This window comes from Lissotriton helveticus, chromosome 7 (assembly GCF_964261635.1).
Source record: "Lissotriton helveticus chromosome 7, aLisHel1.1, whole genome shotgun sequence".
NCBI lineage: Eukaryota > Metazoa > Chordata > Amphibia > Caudata > Salamandridae > Lissotriton > Lissotriton helveticus.
In genome coordinates, this window is record NC_136068.1 from 925,606,194 (window position 1) to 925,629,315 (window position 23,122).

General features: G+C 52.5%; 1 long non-coding RNA gene across 1 annotated transcript; it reads left to right on the plus strand.

Moving 5' to 3' along the window:
- Window positions 1–957: 957 nt before the first annotated feature.
- Window positions 958–22,816, plus strand: LOC144767137 (uncharacterized). Its single transcript, XR_013598074.1, has 2 exons — window positions 958–1,051; window positions 22,128–22,816. It is a non-coding gene; the product is annotated as an uncharacterized LOC144767137 (long non-coding RNA).
- Window positions 22,817–23,122: the final 306 nt, after the last annotated feature.

The window sequence follows — 23,122 nt, forward strand, 5'->3', positions numbered from 1 at the left end:
ATCGCTGGCATGCAAGTCGATAGGAAAACCGGCCGCTATCGCCAGAAAGCTGTCACTAACGCCTGTTAGCGACAGCTTGCTGATAGGGCGATAATAAAATTGCGGCTTTAACAGCAAAAAGTGCAGGTAAAGCGGCGATAAAGCCCTTGCTAACATGCCCCATCACTTTTAATATAAAGCGCTCAATGCGGTGGTATGATACCATGTATTAAGTTGGCTCTTGCGAGTGAAATGATTTATATGGCCAATATTATGAAGGGTCGGCTTGTTCAGGGCTCTTAGAGCCAGATCTTTTCTCTTGGCTCTCTCTTTCCCTTAATTTGTTGGCTCGCTCGCCATACTCTATGTAAGAGCAAAAACACACAGGTGCAAAAGTAAACCAGAATAGCGAAGCCACGAACCACGTAAGCAAAGGAAAACCATGAATAGGAGGTCTTGAATTCGGGTTACAACATTAAACAAAAATTAAAGACAAAAGGCCGGAGAGCGCCCGCGGGACGCGAACCCCCAACGGGATTGTCCAGTTCTTGGATTTAGAAGGAACCGCTGAGCTGAAGCCGGCCTGGTGTGAAATTGGAATAACTGGATTAAGACTCTCGATTCGTCACACTAGAGGCGGCGAGCCATGCAGTGTCATAAGTGGGCCGGGTTTCACCTGCGACGAGTGGGAGTTTATGGTCTCGTCTTGGTCTGATACATATGGAAAATAAACGCCACCGACCAGAGAGCCAGTGTCCCCGCCCGGCCCACAGTACTGGAGAACCGCTGGATTATCAGGGTCTCGGAGCTGGCTTTGCTATAACACTCTCGGTATCTACCATCGCGCGCTGTTTCTTTGCTTTCCAAAGTTCCGTTGATGCACTCTGGGCGGAGCATGCGAGCTCTACACCACGCCTCGCCTTGGTACAGCCTTCGCACGGCTAATGACTTCCGTGTTTTCAGACAAACTGGGGAACAGCGCAAAATATCGATCAAAGCTTCTGACTTCGGATGTTTTGCTGTACGAAAAACAGAGCCAAGGATCTGCCTCGGATCTTGGAGACATGCACAAGTGAGCCCATAAAACATTTGCTATATAATCATACAACAGAAGTCACGTAAAATATAGTAAGTCGTTTCAAAATTCAAAAAAGCTTCAACATTAATAGGGCACATTATAGCACTGCGAAGTACTTTTAAAAATTGTACTTTTCTACAACTGGTAGTATCAATTCACATATTTAGAAAGAGGTTTCATACGTGATTATAAAGAAAAAATGAGTTTTGGTGAAATAAAGTCTTTGCTTGAGCACAGTTTGAGCGAGGAAGCCTCGATGTATCCAGATTTTTTTTACACCTTGCTCATTTCAGCCAGGAAATGGGTCTCTATTTGTCATTCTCTATATTAAGGTTTTTCTATTTCCTTTTCTGCCTTTTTTTTTTTTAACGCAGTGCGCACTCGACCGACGGCTGAGTCTTTACATGAGCATTATTTACATTACACGAGGTCGCTTACATTGTTTACAGGCACTGACAAATTAAGTGATGTGCCTAGAACCACGGGATATTGAGCCAAACCTGGCTTCCAGGGTCTACAGTCTGCAGCTGTGAGAGTAATGTTTTAACCTGGGTGGAGGCAGGAAGACAGAAGCCACATGAAAGCTCGGCTCGTTATGGGCTCGAGCTTCCAACAAGATTTCGAGCCGAGCCAGAGCCAGGCGCCAGGCTCGATCTTTAGTAGCTCGCTCACCTCTTATGAAATACCGAGAAATTCGACCGGGTACAGGTAAAATGGAACTACAGTGGGAACCCTGGGGTACGTGCAACATTGAAGAAACGGGGAGAGGTGGACGCAGGAACACTAGAAGAAGGGGGCAGGGGGAGGGGTTTTCAAAGAAGAGGAGGAAAGATGTCTGCAAAGTGACGAGATATGCGATACCAATGTTTAGCAGCGAATGACTAGAAAAGATGACTTTTCACAACTGTCTGAAACCAGGTGAGAAGATGAATTAGTTTGAAGGTGAACACAGGCTCCTCAGTTCATCTGACATCACCAGCAATTCTGTGCAGTAAACGCAGAACTTTAGAAGAACAGAACAGAAAAGATCCGAGGTCCGTAGCGAGATGTCCAGATGAACGCTGTCCTTTTTAATAGCAAAACGTGGTCTCTTTCAAGTGCCTAGAAGTGATCCATTGTGTGGTGTGCTACATACCAAAGCCCTGTGACATTTTCATTCGCACCAAGGGCATGCATGGCTCAGACACTGAGAGATAAGATGGGACTGAAGGGTAGGTAGAGTGTGGATGAAGCACCCGTGACCCGGCAGGGAAATATACAGATTATATGGGCCTGGCAGCCCTGATCTGCCATCTTTGTATCCATTAAAGACTGTCATGATTGCAATACATTTCCCTTCTATGCTCAGCAGTCCCGGCATGCCCTGCCCCCGAGACACTTCCTGTCTCTTCCTTTGTCTGGAGAATGAAAGCTCATTGCAGCTTCATCAACAGATTGAAATGGAACAACCACAGCTCAGAAACTCCTTCCAATGTATTCAAGACGTGAAAATAGAGCTAATTATGGGCTCCTGTGTGCTTGTCAGCCATGTTGTGCCACAAACATGACACGGACACCAGGTCAGTCTAGTTAATGAAGTGGGGCACGAGCACCCAAGCTCTCTTTTACTCAGGTGCGGCCCAGGCAGGCAAGAGTGGCGAGGCATGGTTGGTGGGAGGGGGATTCGACAGACGACCACGGGGTAAAATTAAATAAATCATTCATTTTTGGTCGTCTGTCGAAATCTCCCGCCACCCGGCCCCCTGCCTCACCGCTCCTACCTGCATGGGCCGCTGCTGCATTTACTGACCTGGCTATGCGACATGGTGATGTGGGTGGTTGTATCCATGTGAGTGCTTGTGAGTGTGATGGCCTTTTTATTAGGTCCATCTAACCAGACAGCACAGCTGTCTAGTTGCAAAAGACATATTGTTGCCTTACCAAGAGCACAGTGGGGGCTCGCAGCCTACTCCTTGCTTAACATTAGTTCACTTTACTGCCACTCTCATTTGCATTCTTATTCAATGGCTTGGGTTATCCATATTGTGCCTGTCACTCCCGTGGAGCTTTTTACAAATTTACTTGTGTCCTTCCACTGCTCACTTTTAGGGAACTACTTTTTTCTCTTGTCTGAAACTCGCCAAAAAAGTATATGTATTGTCCAGCTACCTCCTTAGTGTGCTGGTTGTCCCCTCCTCACCCACCCAGTCACTGTTGCTCCGCCCACCTGCACCTCCATTGCCCTCCCCTCAAATCTGTGGTCCTTTTTTAGGTCTCGCCTGAGACAACGCATGCTGTCTCTTCGAGACATTTAGTAAGTGGCTTTTAAAAGTGCCACCAGAGGCTTTTGCTGGCCTACAGCTTGCGCTCACATGCTTGTGCACAGCTTCCATCTGTGCTTTTATTGCTGTAATCAGGCTCCTCTGCTTGCACTACCCCCCTCCCTCCTGGTCATCTTCATTTGTGTCTTCTAGCTGTGAATCATGCTCCTCTGCTCACACTCCCCCTCCCTTCTCCCCCTCCTCTTCGTCAGTTTCATTTGTGTCTTCTATCACTGTGAATGCTCCTGCTTCCACCAGGCACACACACCACCAGCCGCCAGTGCACGCATCCACCAGGCACACACACCACCAGCTGTCAGTGCACGCTTCCACCAGGCACACACACCACCAGCCGTCAGTGCACGCTTCCACCAGGCACACACCACCAGCCGTCAGTGCACACTTCCACCAGGCACACACACCACCAGCCGTCAGTTCAGGCTTCCACCAGGCACACACAGACCACCAGCCGTCAGTGCACACTTTCACCAGGCACACACACTACCAGCCGTCACACACTACCAGCCATTGGTGCACGCTTCAACCAGGCACACACCACCAGCCATCAGTGCACACTTTCACCAGGCACACACACACCACCAGCCGTCGGTGCATGCTTTCACCGGGCACAAGCACCACCAGCCTTCATTGCATGCTTTCACCAGGCACACACACCACCAACCGACAGTGCATGGTTCCACCAGGCAAACACACCACCAGCCGTCAGTGCACGCTTCCACCAGGCACACACACCACCAGCCGTCAGTGCACACTTCCACCAGGCACACACACCACCAGCCGTCAGTGCACGCTTCCACCAGGCACACACACACCACCAGCCGTCAGTGCACACTTTCACCAGGCACACACACTACCAGCCGTCACACACTACTAGCCGTCGGTGCATGGTTCCACCAGGCCCACACCACGAGCCGTCAGTGCACGCTTTCACCAGGCGCGCGCACACCACCAGCCGTCGGTGCACGCTTTCACCGGGCACACACACCAACAGCCATTCAGTGCACGCTTTCACCAGGCACACACACCACCAGCCGTCAGTGCCCGCTTCCACCAGTTACACACACCACCAGCCGTCAGTGCACGCTTCCAGCAGGCACACACACAACCAGCCGTCAGTGCACGCTTCCACCAAGCACACACACCACCAGCCATCCATGCACGCATTCACCAGGCACACACACCACCAGCCGTCAGTGCATGCTTCCACCAGGCACACACACCACCAGCCGTCAGTGCACGCTTCCACCAGGCACACACCACCAGCCGTCAGTGCACGCTTCCACCGGGCACACACACCACCAGCCGTCAGTGCACGCTTTCACCAGGCACACACTGTTAGAAAGGCGTCCCCGGGGGAGGCAGAAGATGTCTGACTGACCACCCCTAGGTCCACCTCTCCGTCGAGAAGTAGTCGAGCGTTTGCTGAGAGGCCTCCTGAATGAGGGTCCTCCCTTAGGATCGTACAGCAGAGTAATCACAACAGTACAGATGGACACCACACAAGAAGTTAAGTTCTCAAGCTTTATAGGTAATAAACGGTTGCTGGTTCTTGGCAGTATGTACAAGCAGATCGAGGGATCTGGAAAGTCTCGTAAAGGGGGGTAAGGTAGCGGGACAGTCTTACTCTGGGCGGAGGAAGGGATACCCTACGCACAGCTCTCAATCCTCGAGCTGGGGGGTTCCGAGAGGTTCGAGCTGCGGCAGCGCCAGCAGGCTTGCAAGGTGGTTCAGCGAAGTAGGCCGCGGCAGGGCCAGCAGGCTCTCAGATGGTTCGGCAAGGTAGGCCGCGGCAGCGCCAGCAGGCTCTCGGAAGGTTCAGCAAGGGAGGCCGCGGCAGCGCCAGCACGCTCTCAGAAGGTCGTCGGGTTACGGATGAGTTCGTCTGGTGTCGGCCGTGACAGCGTCAGCAGGGCTTCCAGTCCAGGATACAACTGAAGACCTAATCCAGGGCTGGCCCTGATATAGGGCTGGAGGTCTTTGAAGTCCGGACCCTCGCGCCTGGGGGTCAGAGGGGCCGGGATGAAGGTGTCCAGACACCCAGCAGGGGGGTGGAGCCAGCGCCCAGGGAGGCCGGAGGGCGATCGATACCAGGCGTCCGGGGACGGCTGGAGGGCCATCGAAACTCCTCTTCCTCCGGGATCTGTCGAGTGGCCACTCGACCACCTGGGTGGATCTTGGTGCCTCGATGTCGGGGCTTCCCTGGGGCCTCGGCTAGGGCCGAGGCCACGTGGCTGTGACGTGGCGGGTCCAAGATGGAGTCGGGCACGGCCTCGTGCGGAGGTCGTGATGGGCCTACGCTGGGGTCAGGCCTGTGCTGGTGGACCGGGATGGTAGCCGGCCCTGTGGTGTTGGGGCGTGCAGGATCGGGCCGAAGGGGCCGCCCGAGGTCTGGTGGAGGGCGGATATCGTCTTGGGCCCGCCATGCGGGAGGGGTAGGACCATGCCATGAGGCCGGGTCCAACACGCATCTCCCCCAGCTGAAGGCAGGGGAGAGTCACACATCCTCTTGGGGATTCTCCTCGCCAAGGCGGAAGAATCTGGACAGGCCGTCAGCATTGGCGTGGTCGTTGCCGGGGCGATGTTCCACGGTGAAATCCATCCCCTGCAGCGAGATGGACCAGCGTAGCAGCTTCGGGTTTTCTCCCCGCATCTGGATCAACCAACGCAGGGGCTGGTGGTCGGTCTGGACCTGGAAGTGGGTGCCGAAGAGGTAGGGCCGGAGCTTCTTGAGGGCCCACACCACGGCGAAGGCTTCCCTCTCGATGGTGCTCCAGCGTTGCTCTCTCGCCAGCAGGCGTCGGCTGGTGAAGGCCACAGGCTGGTCGATTCCTTCGGGGTTGACTTGGGACAGGACCGCCCCGATGCCGTGCTCCGAGGCGTCGGTTTGGACTACAAACTCTCTGCTGTAGTCGTTTGGCACGCAGGGGTCCAGTGCACCTTCTTGGGTAGTCTCTTGGAGGTTAGTTCTGTGAAGGGCCCCACAATGCTCCCGTAGTCTTTTATAAAACGCCGATAATATCCCGTGAGCCCCAGGAAGGCTCGGACGGCGGTCTGGGTGACCGGGGGCTCCCAGTCCCGGATGGCGTCTATCTTTGGTTGGAGGGGAGCCACGTGGCCGCTCCCCACTTGGTGTCCCAGATAGGTCACGGTCCCTTGGCCTATCTGGCACTTACTGGCTTTGATGGTGAGTCCGGCCCGCCGAAGGGCCGTCAGGACCGTCCAGAGGTGGGTCAGGTGCTCATCCCAGTGAAGGCTGTACACCGCAATGTCATCGAGGTAGGCGGCGCTGTACTCCTCTAGTCCGGCCAGCACCTGGTTCACGAGTCTCTGGAAGGTTGCTGGGGCGTTCTTCATGCCGAAGGGCATCACTTTGAAGTGATAGTGGCCATCGGGGGTCGAGAAGGCTGATCGTTCTTGTGCACCCGGGGTGAGGCCGATCTGCCAATACCCCGCCGTGAGATCGAAGGTGCTGAGGAATTTGGCAGCTCCTAAGCGATCGATTAGTTCATCTGCCCTGGGGATAGGATGGGCGTCGGTCCTGGTGACTGCATTTAGTCCCCTGTAGTCAACACAAAACCGGAGCTCCGGAGCCGCTCCGGGGGCGGCGGCTTTAGGGACCAGGACAACGGGACTGGCCCAGGGACTGCTGGAGGGTTCGCCTACCCCCAGAGCTAACATCTTGGCCACTTCTGTTTGGATGCAGGCCCGAACCCGGTCGGGTACTCGAAAAGCTCGTTGTTTCACAGGTGGGCTGTCTCCGGTGCCCACATCATGGACACACCACCGGGTGACCCCCGGAGTGAGGGAAAACAGATCCGCAAACTGCCCCAGCAGCTTCCGGCAGTCTTGTTGCTGCTCGGGGGTCAGGGTAGAGGAGAGCCGGACCCCTTCGAAGGAGCCGTCTTTCTCGGAGGTGCTGAGGAGATCTGGCAGTGGGTCGGAGTCGTCTTCCGCTCCGTCATCGGTCGCTAGCAACAGACTTAGTTCCGTGCGGGCAAAGTGCGGCTTAAGTCGGTTAGCGTGTAGAACCCGGAGAGGGTTCCGGGGGGACTCCATGTCCACTAGGTAGGTGACGGGGCTCTTGCGCTCCACCACCTTGAAGGGCCCCGTCCACTTGTCTTGGAGGGCGCAGGGTTCGACCGGGGACATGACCCAGACCTGCTGGCCCGGCTCGAATTCGATGGACGAGGCGTTCTGGTCATACCAGCGTTTCATCTCCTCCTGACTAGCTTCTAGGTTGGCCTCGGCAAGTTCCCGGAACTTCCGAGTCTGGTTGCGGAGCGTCAGGAGGTACCGGTAGACATCAGGCGGAGCGTCTCGGACTGCCGTCTCCCAGCCTTCCTTGACCAGGCTGAGGGGGCCTCGGACCGGGTGTCCGTACAAGAGTTCAAAAGGACTGAACCCCAAGGACTTCTGGGGTACCTCTCGGTAGGCGAACAGGAGGCAGGGCAGCAGGACATCCCACTTGCGCCGGAGTGGCTCTTCTAGGCCCTTGATCATCCCCTTCAGAGTTCTGTTAAATCGTTCTACTAGTCCATTGCCTTGGGGATGATACGGGGTGGTGAATTTATAGGCGACCCCGCACTGTTGCCATAGGGACTTCATATGCTTCGAGATAAAGTTGGAGCCCCGATCACTCACGACCTCTCGGGGGAAGCCGACTCGGGAGAAGATGCTCATGAGGGCTCGGCCCACCACGGGGGCGGTGATGGTTCGGAGTGGGATGGCTTCGGGATAGCGGGTCGCATGGTCCACCAGGACGAGGATGAAGCGGTGCCCCTGCGAGGTGCGAGGGTCCAGGGGCCCTAGGATGTCGATCCCCACTCGCTCGAAGGGGGTGGTGACCACGGGAAAAGGCTGGAGCGGGGCTTTGACTTTCCCCCCGCTCTTCCCGCTGGCCTGACAGGTCGGGCAGGTCCGGCAGTGGTTATGCATATCGTTCCTCATTTTCGGCCAGTAGAAATGGGTCACCAGGCGGCTGTAAGTTTTGTCCTGCCCCAGGTGCCCGGCGAGGGGCACATCGTGTGCTAAGTTTAGGAGGAAGTCTCTGAATCGGAGGGGCACGACCAGCACCCGGCTGGCCCCTAGTTCGGCAATCTTCTGCTCACTGTAGAGAAGGTCGTTGTCCCAATAGACCCAGTGGGACCCCACGGGGTCTCCCGCGGCCTGTGTAGCGGCTTGCTGTTGAGGGGCAGGTTTTCTGCTCCTGCCGGAACTGTTCGCGAGTGGGACCCCCTTCTTTGCGCCATTGAGCAAGTTCGTGGAGGTGTTGGAGCTCTGGGAGATTTTCTTGCTCGGGCTCTTGGGAGCCGTGTTCAAGGCCAGGGTCCTCGGGGATGACGGGTGGCGGCGGTGCGGGCCACTCCGGCTCTTCGGTCGGAGCTTCCCCCGCTGGGGTGGAGGCTCGGGCGGACATTGAACGGGTGGTCGCGCAGACCCATTCGGGAAGGCCTAGCATCCCTAGGTGCTCTCTTCTTTCGACGCCCGCCCATGGGGAACTTTCTAGGTCGTTCCCAAGGAGGCAGTCCACGGGGGCATCGTTGCTGACAGTCACTTTTAACACGCCCGACACCCCCCCCCCCACTCGAAGGGGATGCGGGCCATCTGGCACAAAGTCTCTGAGTTGTCCGCGGACCGGACTGGGCACAGGACGTTGGGGAGGATCTGTTCGGGGGTCACCAAATGGCAGCGGACGGCTGTCACGCTGGCTCCGGTGTCACGGAGGGCTTCGGTTCGGTGGCCATTGATGGTGACCCACTGGCGGTATTTCTGGGTGTTGCCAGGGATCGGGCCTCGGGGGATCATATCGTGAGTCCCCAGGCAGGCTAAGGTCATGGCGGCGGGCTCCCACTCGGCCTGCTCGGGGCCGTTGTCCTCTTCCTCACTTCCTTCTTCCCCCAGGGCCGCGGCCATTATCTGGAGGGCTGGAGGACCGGTGGTGCCGGGTCGCTGGTTCATCGGGCAGAGGGGGTCATTTGCGTAATGACCCTGTCGCTGGCATCTGTGGCACGTAACATTCGGGCGGGGCCCGGGTCTGGCTGGTGGGCCCCCTCTCTGGCCCAAGGGTGGCGACGTGGAGGCAGGGGTTGACCCCTGGGAGGCGTCCCGTCCCCGGCTCTGGCCTACTCTGCCGCCTCGGGGTCGGTGGTTTCCCGGGGATCCCCGGCCGGAGTCCTCCGTCGGACCCCGAGCGACTCGGGTGCTCGCCCATCTATCCGCCTCGACAGCGAGTTTTCGTGGCTCAGTCAGTTTGCTGTCGAGGAGGTGTTGACGGAGTTTGATGAAGCAGTTATTGGATAGATGTTCCCACAGAATGAGGTCGACCAGCTGCTGATAGGTGGTGACCTGACAGCCCCGAGTCCACCCCTCGAAGGCTCTGCTGTAATAGTTCACGTACTCCACCCACGTGGTACCGGGGATTTTTTTGCAGTCTCGGAATCGCTGCCGGTACATCTCGGGGGTGAGTCCGTAGCGCGTGAGGAGGGCGGTCTTCATGGGCTCGTACGAGGTCATCTCGGTATCAGGGAGCTCCAGCAGGGCGTCTCTCCCTTCGTTGATAAACTTCCCCCACAGGCCGGCGCCCCAGTCCTTGAGGGGTACTCGATGGGCAGTCATGGCGACCTCGTAGGCTTTGAACCACTGTTGGATGTCGTCGTTCTTATAGTACTCTTTGACGACATCCTTGGGTATATGTACCTTTGTGTCCCCCGGGGGAGGTGAGGCCTTCCCCCCGGAGAGGCCAGTCTCGTTGGCCTTGGCTTTAAATTCCATTTCTTTGAGGACGCGCTCGTGCTCGAGCATGAGTTTTTTCTCCTCGAGATCTCTCTGTCTTCGCTTTTCTTCCAGGTCTCCTTCTAGCCGTAGCTGCTCGAGGGCTAACTTCCTTTCTGCCAGTTGGATCTCTCCCTCTTGTCTGAGTCGAGCGAGCTCCAACTCGTGGAGCCGGTTCTTCTCCCGTTCTCGGGCATCTTCGTGGGAGAGGCCCGTGACTGGGTTCGCGGGTCTCCCTCCCGCTGGGTTTGTTGCAGCCTCCGGGCCTCCGTTCGGGCCCGGGTTATCTTCCCTCGGGGGTGGTGCCTCGCCGGCGTCCACCCAGGCCTGCAGGGCCGATTTAAAGTCTTCTTTGGTGCTTAAGCCAGTGGTAGCGATGCCTAGGTCTTTGCAGAATTGCTTTAGCTCCTTGTGACTGTAGTCTTCCATTCTCTCTTTCTGGAATTCTGTGCTCATGGTCGCGGTGGGTTTTTCTTGGTAGTGAGCGACCTACTCTCTGTACGATCTACGTGGGCTCGGATCCCAGCGCTTGCCACCAATGTTAGAAAGGCGTCCCCGGGGGAGGCAGAAGATGTCTGACTGACCACCCCTATGTCCACCTCTCCGTCGAGAAGTAGCCGAGCGTTTGCTGAGAGGCCTCCTGAATGAGGGTCCTCCCTTAGGATCGTACAGCAGAGTAATCACAACACTACAGATGGACACCACACAAGAAGTTAAGTTCTCAAGCTTTATAGGTAATAAACGGTTGCTGGTTCTTGGCAGTATGTACTAGCAGATCGAGGGATCTGGAAAGTCTCGTAAAGGGGGGTAAGGTAGCGGGACAGTTTACTCTGGGCGGAGGAAGGGATACCCTACGCACAGCTCTCAATCCTCGAACTGGGGGGTTCCGAGAGGTTCGAGCCGCGGCAGCGCCAGCAGGCTTGCAAGGTGGTTCAGCGAAGTAGGCCGCGGCAGGGCCAGCAGGCTCTCAGATGGTTCGGCAAGGTAGGCCGCGGCAGCGCCAGCAGGCTCTCGGAAGGTTCAGTAAGGGAGGCCGCGGCAGCGCCAGCAGGCTCTCAGATGGTTCGGCAGGATAGGCCGCGGCAGCGCCAGCAGGCTCTCGGAAGGTTCAGCAAGGTAGGCCGCGGCAGCGCCAGCAGGCTCTCAGATGGTTCGACAGGATAGGCCGCGGCAGCGCCAGCAGGCTCTCGGAAGGTTCAGCAAGGTAGGCCACGGCAGCGCCAGCAGGCTCTCAGAAGGTCGTCGGGTTACGGATGAGTTTGTATGGTGTCGGCCGTGACAGCGTCAGCAGGGCTTCCAGTCCAGGATACAACTGAAGACCTAATCCAGGGCTGGCCCAGATATAGGGCTGGAGGTCTTTGAAGTCCGGACCCTCGCGCCTGGGGGTCAGAGGGGCCGGGATGAAGGTGTCCAGACACCCAGCAGGGGGGTGGAGCCAGCGCCCAGGGAGGCCGGAGGGCGATCGATACCAGGCGTCCAGGGACGGCTGGAGGGCCATCGAAACTCCTCTTCCTCCGGGATCTGTCGAGTGGCGACTCGACCACCTGGGTGGATCTTGGTGCCTCGATGTCGGGGCTTCGCTGGGGCCTGGGCTAGGGCCGAGGCCGCGTGGCTGTGATGTGGCGGGTCCAAGATGGAGTCGGGCACGGCCTCGTGCGGAGGTCGTGATGGGCCTACGCTGGGGTCAGGCCTGTGCTGGTGGACCGGGATGGTAGCCGGCCCTGTGGTGTTGGGGCGTGCAGGATCGGGCCGAAGGGGCCGCCCGAGGTCTGGTGGAGGGCGGATATCGTCTTGGGCCCGCCATGCGGGAGGGGTAGGACCACGCCATGAGGCCGGGTCCAACACACACACCACCAGCCGTCAGTGCACGCTTTTACCGGGCACACACCACCAGCCGTCAGTGCACTCTTCCACCAGGCACACACACCACCAGCCGTCAGTGCACGCTTCCACCAGGCACACACACCACCAGCCGTTAGTGCACGCTTCCACCAGGCACACACACCACCATCCATCAGTGCACGTTTCCACCAGGCACACACCACCAGCCGTCAGTGCACGCTTCCACCAGGCACACACACACCACCAGCCGTCAGTGCACACTTTCACCAGGCACACACACACCATCAGCCGTCAGTGCATGCTTTCACCGGGCACACGCACCACCAGCCTTCAGTGTATGCTTTCACCAGGCACACACACCACCAGCCGACAGTGCACGGTTCCACCAGGCACACACACCACCAGCCATCAGTGCACGCTTCCACCAGGCACACACACCACGAGTCGTCAGTGCCATTTCCACCGGGCACACACACCAACATCCGTCACACACTACCACCCGCCGGTGCACGGTTCCACCAGGCACACACCACCAGCCGTCAGTGCACACTTTCACCAGGCACACACACACCACCAGCCGTCGGTGCACGCTTTCACTGGGGCACACACACCACCAGCCGTCAGTGCACGCTTCCACCAGGCACACACCACCAGCCGTCAGTGCACGCTTTCACCAGGCACACACACACACCACCAGCCATCGGTGCATGCTTTCACCGGGCACACCACCAGCCTTCAGTGCATGCTTTCAGCAGGCACACACACCACCAGCCATCAGTGCAGGCTTCCACCAGGCACACACCACCAGCCGTCAGTGCACGCTTCCATCAGGCACACACACCACCAGTCGTCAGTGCACATTTCCAGCAGGCACACACACCACCAGCCGTCACACACTACCAGCTGTCGGTGCACTGTTCCACCAGGCACACAACACCAGCCGTCAGTGCACGTTTTAACCAGGCACACACACACCACCAGCCATCGGTGCACGCTTTCACCGGGGCACACACACCACCAGCCGTCAGTGCACGCTTTCACTAGGCACACACACACCACCAGCTGTCGGTGCATGCTTTCACTGGGCACACACACCACCAGCCGTCGGTGCACGCTTCCACCAGGCACACACACCACCAGCCATCAGTGCACGCTTCCACCAGGCACACACCACCAGCCGTCAGTGCACGCTTCCACCAGGCACACACACACCACCAGCCGTCAGTGCACACTTTCACCAGGCACACACACTACCAGCCATTGGTGCATGCTTCCACCAGGCACACACACCACCAGCCGTCAGTGCACGCTTCCACCAGGCACACACACCACCAGCCGTCAGTGCACGCTTCCACCAAGCACACACACCACCAGCCGTCCATGCATGCATTCACCAGGCACACACACCACCAGCCGTCAGTGCACGCTTCCACCAGGCACACACACCACCAGACGTCAGTGCACGCTTCCACCGGGCACACACACCACCAGCCGCCAGTGCACGCTTTCACCAGGCACACACATCACCAGCCATCAGTGCACGCTTTTACCGGGCACACACCACCAGCCATCAGTGCACTCTTCCACCAGGCACACACACCACCAGCCGTCAGTGCACGCTTCCACCAGGCACACACACCACCAGCCGTTAGTGCACGCTTCCACCACGCACACACCACCATCTGTCAGTGCACGTTTCCATCAGACACACACCACCAGCCGTCAGTGCACTCTTCCACCAGGCACACACACCACCAGCCGTCAGTGCACGCTTCCACCAGGCACACACACCACCAGCCGTTAGTGCACGCTTCCACCAGGCACACACACCACCATCCATCAGTGCACGTTTCCACCAGGCACACACCACCAGCCGTCAGTGCACGCTTCCACCAGGCACACACACACCACCAGCCGTCAGTGCACACTTTCACCAGGCACACACACACTATCAGCCATCGGTGCATGCTTTCACCGGGCACACGCACCACCAGCCTTTAGTGTATGCTTTCACCAGGCACACACACCACCAGCCGACAGTGCACGGTTCCACCAGGCACACACACCACCAGCCATCAGTGCACGCTTCCACCAGGCACACACACCACGAGTCGTCAGTGCCATTTCCACCGGGCACACACACCAACAGCCGTCACACACTACCAGCCGTCGGTGCACGGTTCCACCAGGCACACACCACCAGCCGTCAGTGCACACTTTCACCAGGCACACACACACCACCAGCCGTCGGTGCAAGCTTTCACTGGGGCACACACACCACCAGCCGTCAGTGCACGCTTCCACCAGGCACACACCACCAGCCGTCAGTGCACGCTTTCACCAGGCACACACACACACCAACAGCCGTCGGTGCATGCTTTCACCGGGCACACACACCACCAGCCTTCAGTGCATGCTTTCACCAGGCACACACACCACCAGCCATCAGTGCAGGCTTCCACAAGGCACACACCACCAGCCGTCAGTGCACGCTTCCATCAGGCACACACACCACCAGTCGTCAGTGCACGTTTCCAACAGGCACACACACCACCAGCCGTCACACACTACCAGCCGTCGGTGCACGGTTCCACCAGGCACACACCACCAGCCGTCAGTGCATGCTTTAACCAGGCACACACACACCACCAGCCGTCGGTGCACGCTTTCACTGGGGCACACACACCACCAGCCGTCAGTGCACGCTTTCACCAGGCACACACACACACCACCAGCTGTCGGTGCATGCTTTCAACGGGCACACACACCACCAGCCGTCAGTGCACGCTTCCACCAGGCACACACACCACCAGCCATCAGTGCACGCTTCCACCAGGCACACACCACCAGTCGTCAGTGCACATTTCCACCAGGCACACCCACCACCAGCCGTCACACACTACCAGCCGTCGGTGCACGGTTCCACCAGGCACACACCACCAGCCATCAGTGCACGCTTCCACCAGGCACACACCACCAGCCGTCAGTGCACACTTCCACCAGGCACACACACCATCAGCCGCCAGTGCACGCTTCCACCAGGCACACACACACCACCAGCCGCCAGTGCACACTTTCACCAGGCACACACACTACCAGCCGTCACACACTACCAGCCATGGGTGCACGCTTCCACCAGGCACACTCCACCAGCCATCAGTGCACGCTTTCACCAGGCACACACACACCACCAGCCGTCGGTGCATGCTTTCACCGGGCACACGCACCACCAGCCTTCAGTGCATGCTTTCACCAGGCACACACACCACCAGCTGACAGTGCATTGTTCCACCAGGCACACACACCACCAGCCGTCAGTGCACGCTTCCACCAGGCATACACACCACCAGTCGTCAGTGCATGCTTCCACCAGGCACACACACCACCAGCCATCAGTGCACGCTTTCACCAGGCGCGCACTCACCACCAGCCGTTGGTGCACGCTTTAACCGGGCACACACACCACCAGCCATTCAGTGCACTCTTTCACCAGGCACACACACCACCAGCCATCAGTGCACGCTTCCACCAGGCACACACACCACCAGCCGTCTGTGCACGCTTCCACCAAGCACACACACCACCAGCCGTCCAAGCACGCATTCACCAGGCACACACACCACCAGCCGTCAGTGCACGCTTCCACCAGGCACACACACCACCAGCCGTCAGTGCACGCTTCCACCAGGCACACACCACCAGCCGTCAGTGCACGCTTCCACCGGGCACACACACCACCAGCCCTCAGTGCATGCTTTCACCAGGCACACACACCACAAGTCGTCAGTGCACGCTTTTATCAGGCACACACCACCAGCCGTTAGTGCACGCTTCCACCAGGCACACACACCACCAGCCGTCAGTGCATGCTTCCACCAGGCACACACACCACCAGCCGTCAGTGCACACTTTCACCAGGCACACACACACTACCAGCCGTCACACACTACCAGCCGTCGGCGCATGCTTCCACTAGTGTCAGGATCACAAAACTTAGTAAACCCAGAAATCAATAAAAGGCAGTACATTAGTGAAATATAAACCGGGGTGAGCTATAAAAGTAAAAGTATATGCAGAACATGTAGTAGGCAATCTCAAACTTACATTAAGATGGCGGCCTGGAATCCTATTATGGGTCGCAGGTCTGCATTCCAGTTGTTGTGGCTCATCACAAAGGAACAGGTGAAGCGCCCGATGTGTAGCCCACTTCACCTGACTAGCTACATGAAGAAGACGTTACAGAAGAAGCGCCGCATAGTTGCAGGGGAAAGACTCACGTCGCGCTACCCGTTTTCCAGAGGAAATTGCAGTTTTGAGTTGGCATACGAGTAGGAGAGTCCGAAGTTCAAGTAAGCCCGTTCCATTTATTTTAATGAAGTTGGAGGCGTGCGCACGAAGTCCTTGAAGTGTTCCAATTCAAGGCGTGCGCAGTAAATCAAAATAGGGAACATTAGCTGGGCATGCACATTTGATAATAGAGCGGAATTCAGAGAAAGAAAACCAGAGTAGCACAAGCAAATATTTTGAAACGTAGTCGGCAAGCATAAAAGAAAAACTGTTGAGTGAAATATTTAGTTGTATCATTTGGCAAATAGAGAAGGTGCATAAGGAATTACAGCATTAAGATACAATCAGAAAATTCAGTTCATTTGGTAACTCACTAAAGATTAGCAGTGGCTTCAACTGCAGGATATTTATTTATTTAATATTTCCTTTAAAGAATAACTAGCAGAGATTAATCCCTCACCAGGTGAAGCAATATTCTCAAATACTTATCAGAGATTCATTTAACGCAGATGCAGTGATTCGATAGGTGAGAAGACCTGAAGGAAAATAAGACAAAAGATTAGATAAAAGAGCAGAATAAACTTAAGTAGTTGTTGATATAATTTTAGTTACAGCATACAGAAGAGTAAAAGAAGAACAGTATACAAGCAATAAAAAAGAAGAAGAGCTTAGGCCGCACCGTAGGCGGGTAGTTGTAAGATTTAGAGTAAGCAAAAGTATTACCAATAAGACACATTGGGATAGAATTGTATATAATTGTGCTTCTTTTGCAGTGAAAACACATTCAACAGCCTAAGAGGGAGATATCAGAAGACAGACGTCTGGGTAGAAAAAAAAGAAGAAGTTCAGACGCTGTGTGGCAGTCTCTTTTCTGTCCCATCCCCTTTCCCCCGTGGAACTCTGACAGCCTTCATGCTGTAATTGTGTGTGGCTGGGGAGTCTCAGGAGTGAATTGGGAACTTGCAACATTCTGCTCCCGTGCATTCTGGGAGAGCACTCATACTGACCCAGATCTGAGAGAGTGAGTGAAGTGCCCACGAAATTAATTGGCACCTGAGCAGAATGGCAGAAGGCTTTGATTTGAAGAAGTTAGGAGAAATTTTAGGAGGGATACAAAGGGATACAAAGGGAATTGGTTTCAGTGCGGGAAGATCATAGAGAGCTTAGAAAGGAAACAACTGATTTGACTCGAAAGATTAGTAATTTAGTCTCCAATCCCAGTTTTAGGTATTCTGCAAATACAGAAGGGATTTCACAACCCAAAATTACCACAGAGGTTATTCACTCTCTCTCACCGGTAATTCCATTAGCACCACCTGAGCAGTTTGAAGGGGACCCTCAGAAGGCACAAGTGTTGCTAACACAATGTACATTACACTTCATGTGTCGGTCAGCAGTTTTTCCAGATGCACAATCTCGAGTGGCATTTATTCTGTCGTACTTAAGTGGAGACGCTGCATCTTGGTCAATGCCTCTGGTCACCAGGAATGATCCAATCTTGTACGATCTGGATGAATTTAAAAAAGAGTTTCTCTGAATCTTCGATAGAAGAAGAGTCTCACAAGCTACAGACAATGAGTTGTTGGAAATAAGATAGGGCAATCAATATTTGATTGCTTATTTGGCCCAATTCAATAAGTTGGTGGTGGAAACAGAATGGCCAGAGAATAAACGAGCAGCAGTGTTTTATCGAGGGCTAAAGGATGAATTAAAGGATGCCTTGGCGCAAGTACCGAATCGGCCCACAGAGATTTCCGCGTTAATAGACCTGGTTCTAGAGATTGATTTTCAACAGAGCGAAAGAAAAGGAGAGAGGAGAAGAGATTATCGTCCTAGTGTGCCCAGATTTGACAGAGTCAGGACAGAAGGAAATAAGGAGAATGATTCAAATAGAAATGGAGAATCCATGCAGATTGGAACAATCCGGGGGCCTCTTTCTAAGGAAGAGAAAGAAAGGTGAAGAGTAAATAAACAATGTCTTTACTGTGGAGGTGCCGGACATTTTGTTCGAAATTGTCCTAAGAAGCCTAAGCCAACACCGGCGGAAAACACCTCGCACCACCAGTAAATGGAGTTGGACTGGTGGTTGCAGATTTGAAGACAACTCCAAATGCCCACACCTTGGTGGATACCTTGCAATCCGCATCTCCGCATTTGGTGTTAATGATGACATTGCGGTTCAGAGACATTTTTTTAAATTCAGTAACTGTTATGATAGATTCCGGAGCGATAGGCAATTTTTGTGATTTGAAGTTTGCTGATAAGATCGGATTGATGGCAATTAAGAAGGAAAAGAGTGAAGCAGTTCGGGCAGTGGACGGTACGAATCTCTCGTCAGGACCCATTGTAAGTCATACTGAACCAGTGAAATTGGAAACTGAAGAAGGGCATCTCGAAACACTACAGTTCAACTTAATAGATGCACCACAATTCTGATTAATACTGGGTCTTCCATGGTTGACGGAACATAATCCAACCATAGATTGGGGGGCCCGAACCATCACCTTGAATTCCAAGTATTGTGTAGAAAATTGTCACAAAAGATATCAGCAGACAATTGAGAAATCATCGGCAACCTATCTAAGCGAAAACGAAAACACAAATTGTGTGATAAATATAGTAACTCTGCCTGAAGAGTACAATGAGTTTCAAAAGGTGTTTAATGAAGTGGAAGCCAAAAAACTTCCTCCACACAGAGAATATGACTGCAAGATTGATCTGGAACCCGGGTCCCATCTACCTTGCAGTAGAATATATGCTCTGACGGAACGAGAAGATGAACATTTGAAGAGGTATTTAGGGGAATATCTTGAAAATGGGTTCATTAGACCGTCTCAATCTCCAGTCTCTTCCCCTTTGTTTTTTATCCCAAAGAAGAATGGGTAATTAAGACTGTGTATCGATTATCGAGCCATCAATCGAATAACCATCAAGAATCGATACCCCTTGCCTTGATTGCAGTACTATTAGATCAGGTGAAAGAAGCGAAAATATACACAAAATTAGATTTGAGAGGTGCCTATCATCTTGTGCGAATCCGAGAAGGGGATGAATGGAAGACAGCATATAGAACTAAACATGGGCTCTATGAATATCAAGTAATACCCTACGGTTTATGTAATGCACCTGCGGCCTTTCAGCATTTTATCAACGATGTGTTGAAGGAGTGTATTGATCAGTACGCCATAGTATATATAGATGATATACTCATTTATTCAAACACAGAGGAAGAACATGAAGAACATGTAAAAAAGGTTCAGCGGAAATTGAGTGCAAACAGTTTGTTTGTTAAATTGAAGAAATGTGCCTTCAATGTTTCCACAGTGGAGTTTTTGGGATTTATGTTGGCGCCAGGTGGAATTACAATGGACAAAAATAAAATCAAGGCAGTGATTAAATGGGAGTCCCCTAAAACAGTGAAGGAAGTGCAGAGCTTTTTGGGATTTACCAATTTTTATCGAATGTTCATTCAAGACTTTTCCAAAAAGTTGATTCCCATAACTAAACTGTTGAGGAAAGGAGTTCAATTCAAGTGGACAAGTGAAGCTGAGGAAGCATTTGTTCAATTAAAACATGATTTTACTTCTGCACCAATACTGCTGCATCCCGATCCTGCAGAACCCTTCTTTGTGGAAACAGATGCTTACAACCTGGCATTGGGAGGAGTGCTGTCACAGAGACATAATACCACTGGACAATTGCATCCAGTGACCTTCCATTCAAGAAAACTGAATGCAGCAGAAGTAAATTATACCATCACAGAGAAGGAGTTGTTGGCCATCAAGGATACATTTAAAGAATGGAGGCACTATTTGATGGGTGCGAAACATGTGGTCACAGTATATACAGATCATCGAAACTTGAAATTCTTGAAATCAGTGAGAACTTTAACACCCCGGCAGTTGCGCTGGTCTTTGTATTTTGCTGAATGTGACTTCGTCATTACTTATCGTCCAGGAACTCAGAATGGTAAGGCGGATGCCTTGTCCCGATTGGGCACAGAAGGAATGACAGAAGAAATCACAGATCAGGCAATTATACCTGCTGAAAGAGTAATTGGCGCAGTCATACAAGAAGATTCATGTGAAGAAGACCATCCGCATGGAATGACCACCGAAGAAATAGAGAACTGGTTGAAGGAAGATTTGAGAAGGGAATTTCGACATGGGCAGTTATATCAGGATGGAGCTCTATTCCTGCCTACATTAGATATGCAACAAAGGGCGCTTAAGGAGTGTCATGATAGCATCTTGGCTGGACACAAGGGCATATCTAAGACAGAGGATTTAGTGAGAAGGCGTTTTTGGTGGCCAGATGTAATTAAGGATGTTCAACAATTTGTTGTCACATGTGAGACCTGTGCTAAAAGAAAAACAGAGCGGCGAGCTCCACAAGGGTTATTTCAACCCTTGCCCACACCACCCTACCCCATGGCATACAGTTACACTAGATTTAGTAGTGGATTTACCCTCAAGTCAAGGTTTTGACACAATTCTGGTTTGTGTGAATGCCTTTACTAAGATGGCCCACTTTGTACCTTTAAAGAGAGTGCCTACAGCCAAGACTCTTGCATGTGCATTTAGTCAAAATATTGTTCAAGCTCAGGGTATTCCCAAGGTTTTAATATCTGATCTGGGAATTCAATTCTTGTCCCATTTTTGGAAGGCATTCACCAAAAAGCTGAATATTGAGACTAGATACACCACCTGTTATCATCCAGAGACCGATGGTCAAACGGAGCGATTCAATCAGGAACTAGAACAGTATCTGAGATTATGTTTGCTAGATCAAGAGGGAGACTGGCCAGATTATATGTGGGCAGTGGAGTTTGCATATAACAACACAAAAAATGTCTCTACAGGTTATACCCCCTTTAACTTGAACTCGGGAGGACATCCACCACATTCATAACATTTTCAGGGGATGGATGTTCCAGCAGTTACTGATCTAGTAGGGCACATGACAAAGGTCCATAGTATAGCCACAGAAAATTTTACCAAAACCAAGGCAAGTTACAAATTCTATGCAGATAAAAAGAGAAGGGAAGCACTAGAGTTACAAGTTGGAAAACAGGTCTGGTTGAGCACAAAGAACCTTAGACTTAAGGGAGTGGGAAAATTCCAACCGAGATACATAGGCCCCTATCAAATAGAGAAAAGGTTAAGTACCTTAAACTACCAATTGAAGTTGCCTGGAAATTTGCGAATTCATCCAGTGTTTCATGTTTCACTATTATAGAAGGTGACAGCTGGTTTACGAGTTCGCAAACCCCCAGGATCAATTCAAACAGAGAATGGAGAGGAGTTTGAGGTGCAACAGGTTTTGGATTCTAGGATGCGGAAAGGAAGATTGTACTATTGATGGAGCGAGATTCAGAAATGTTTTTCATTTCAACTCGTGAAGTCACACTTCCATAAATAAAAATAATAAGGCTAACAATTGTGCTGTATGTGTATTAATTCAACCTAGTTTTAAGTTACAATACACGTGAATACATATGGGGTATTAACATGTCTGCTCATAATCGTGCATTATGTTGCATTTCCTTGTTTGTGAAAATAATAAATTAATTGTGTCTATTGTTGTGTCATAATTAATTGCAGCTGTTTAGAATAAATGGCATGTGCTTATTTTGCTTCCCTGTCTATGTGGTGTCACTCTATTCTTATAGGTGCATAAAGAATTCTGCTGGAATAAGAGAAGAATGGTAGATATAAAATGCTGCTTTATTTGTACGCTATCAGCTAGGTAATTTAGACTAATGGGTTAATCATAAAAAATGGAGGGGGGCAACAGAACGAACTCTATTACTTGCATTAATTATTCTTTTGTGTTTGTTTATATGATAGTTAATGAAAAAGGCTTTGGGCCTAGTGAATTTCCATGCTTGCAAAAATCTGCTTGGAGCCAGAGTGAGTCCGTGTTGGCAGCGTTTTCCTCCTGTCCTGATGTAAATTTGTCGTGCTGAGCTGACAGTCTCTTGGTCGAGCAAGGCCAAGGCCAGGAACCGGCAAAAAGATTTGAAACAACCACGTATCTGAGGAAGCCAAAAACTTTCCTTGTAGCAATTGTTGCGAACTGGAGGAAGCTGCGTTGTTCGAAAACTAGAGACAATGGTCTCTAAGAACGTGACGGAACTGTGATTCTAAAATGTGGTGACACGTCGCCTGTCACTTTTGGACCAATGGGACTCCGATTTCAGCAGTGAAAAATACATTTTCTTAGATTAGCTTAGCGTAGAAAGGTATAAAAACTCTTGCCCTGTGGAAGAGTTTCGCTTCTCTTTGCGGACCTTTGATGAGGGTGTCGTGCGGACGAACTTTTCTTGGAATACGTAAGAACCCTCAAAACTTTATTCCTTAATTATTTCTTATAGTTAGCATTAGTTAGGGACTTAGGTTTTGAAAAATGCCAATCTGATAATTTTTATTTGCAATAATAATTTTGATTCATAATAAAATTGTCATAACCATTTGCAATGATTTTCTAATACATTTTCCAAATGAGTAGCTAATAAAAATCTTACTTTGGAAAACAAGCTGGTCTTGTTATTTCATGAGTTTAGGTTACTTATAGCTAGATCGTATCGCCACAGTGGCTTAATTAGCTTGTAGGGTTGTAAAGTGTGATGAATTCATTTACCATGGTTGTATATAAATGTATATAATTTTGTGAATAGGTTAATTAGGTCACATGATTCAGTTGGTTATAAAATGTCATGTTAGATTTATGGGCGTTATGAGTGTTTATTGATTGATGGTGTATATAGTGAAGTTGGGTAGCATAGCTTATGACATATTTCCTATAGCCCGCTGGAACAATTTCCTGGTAGCAGATTTGATGG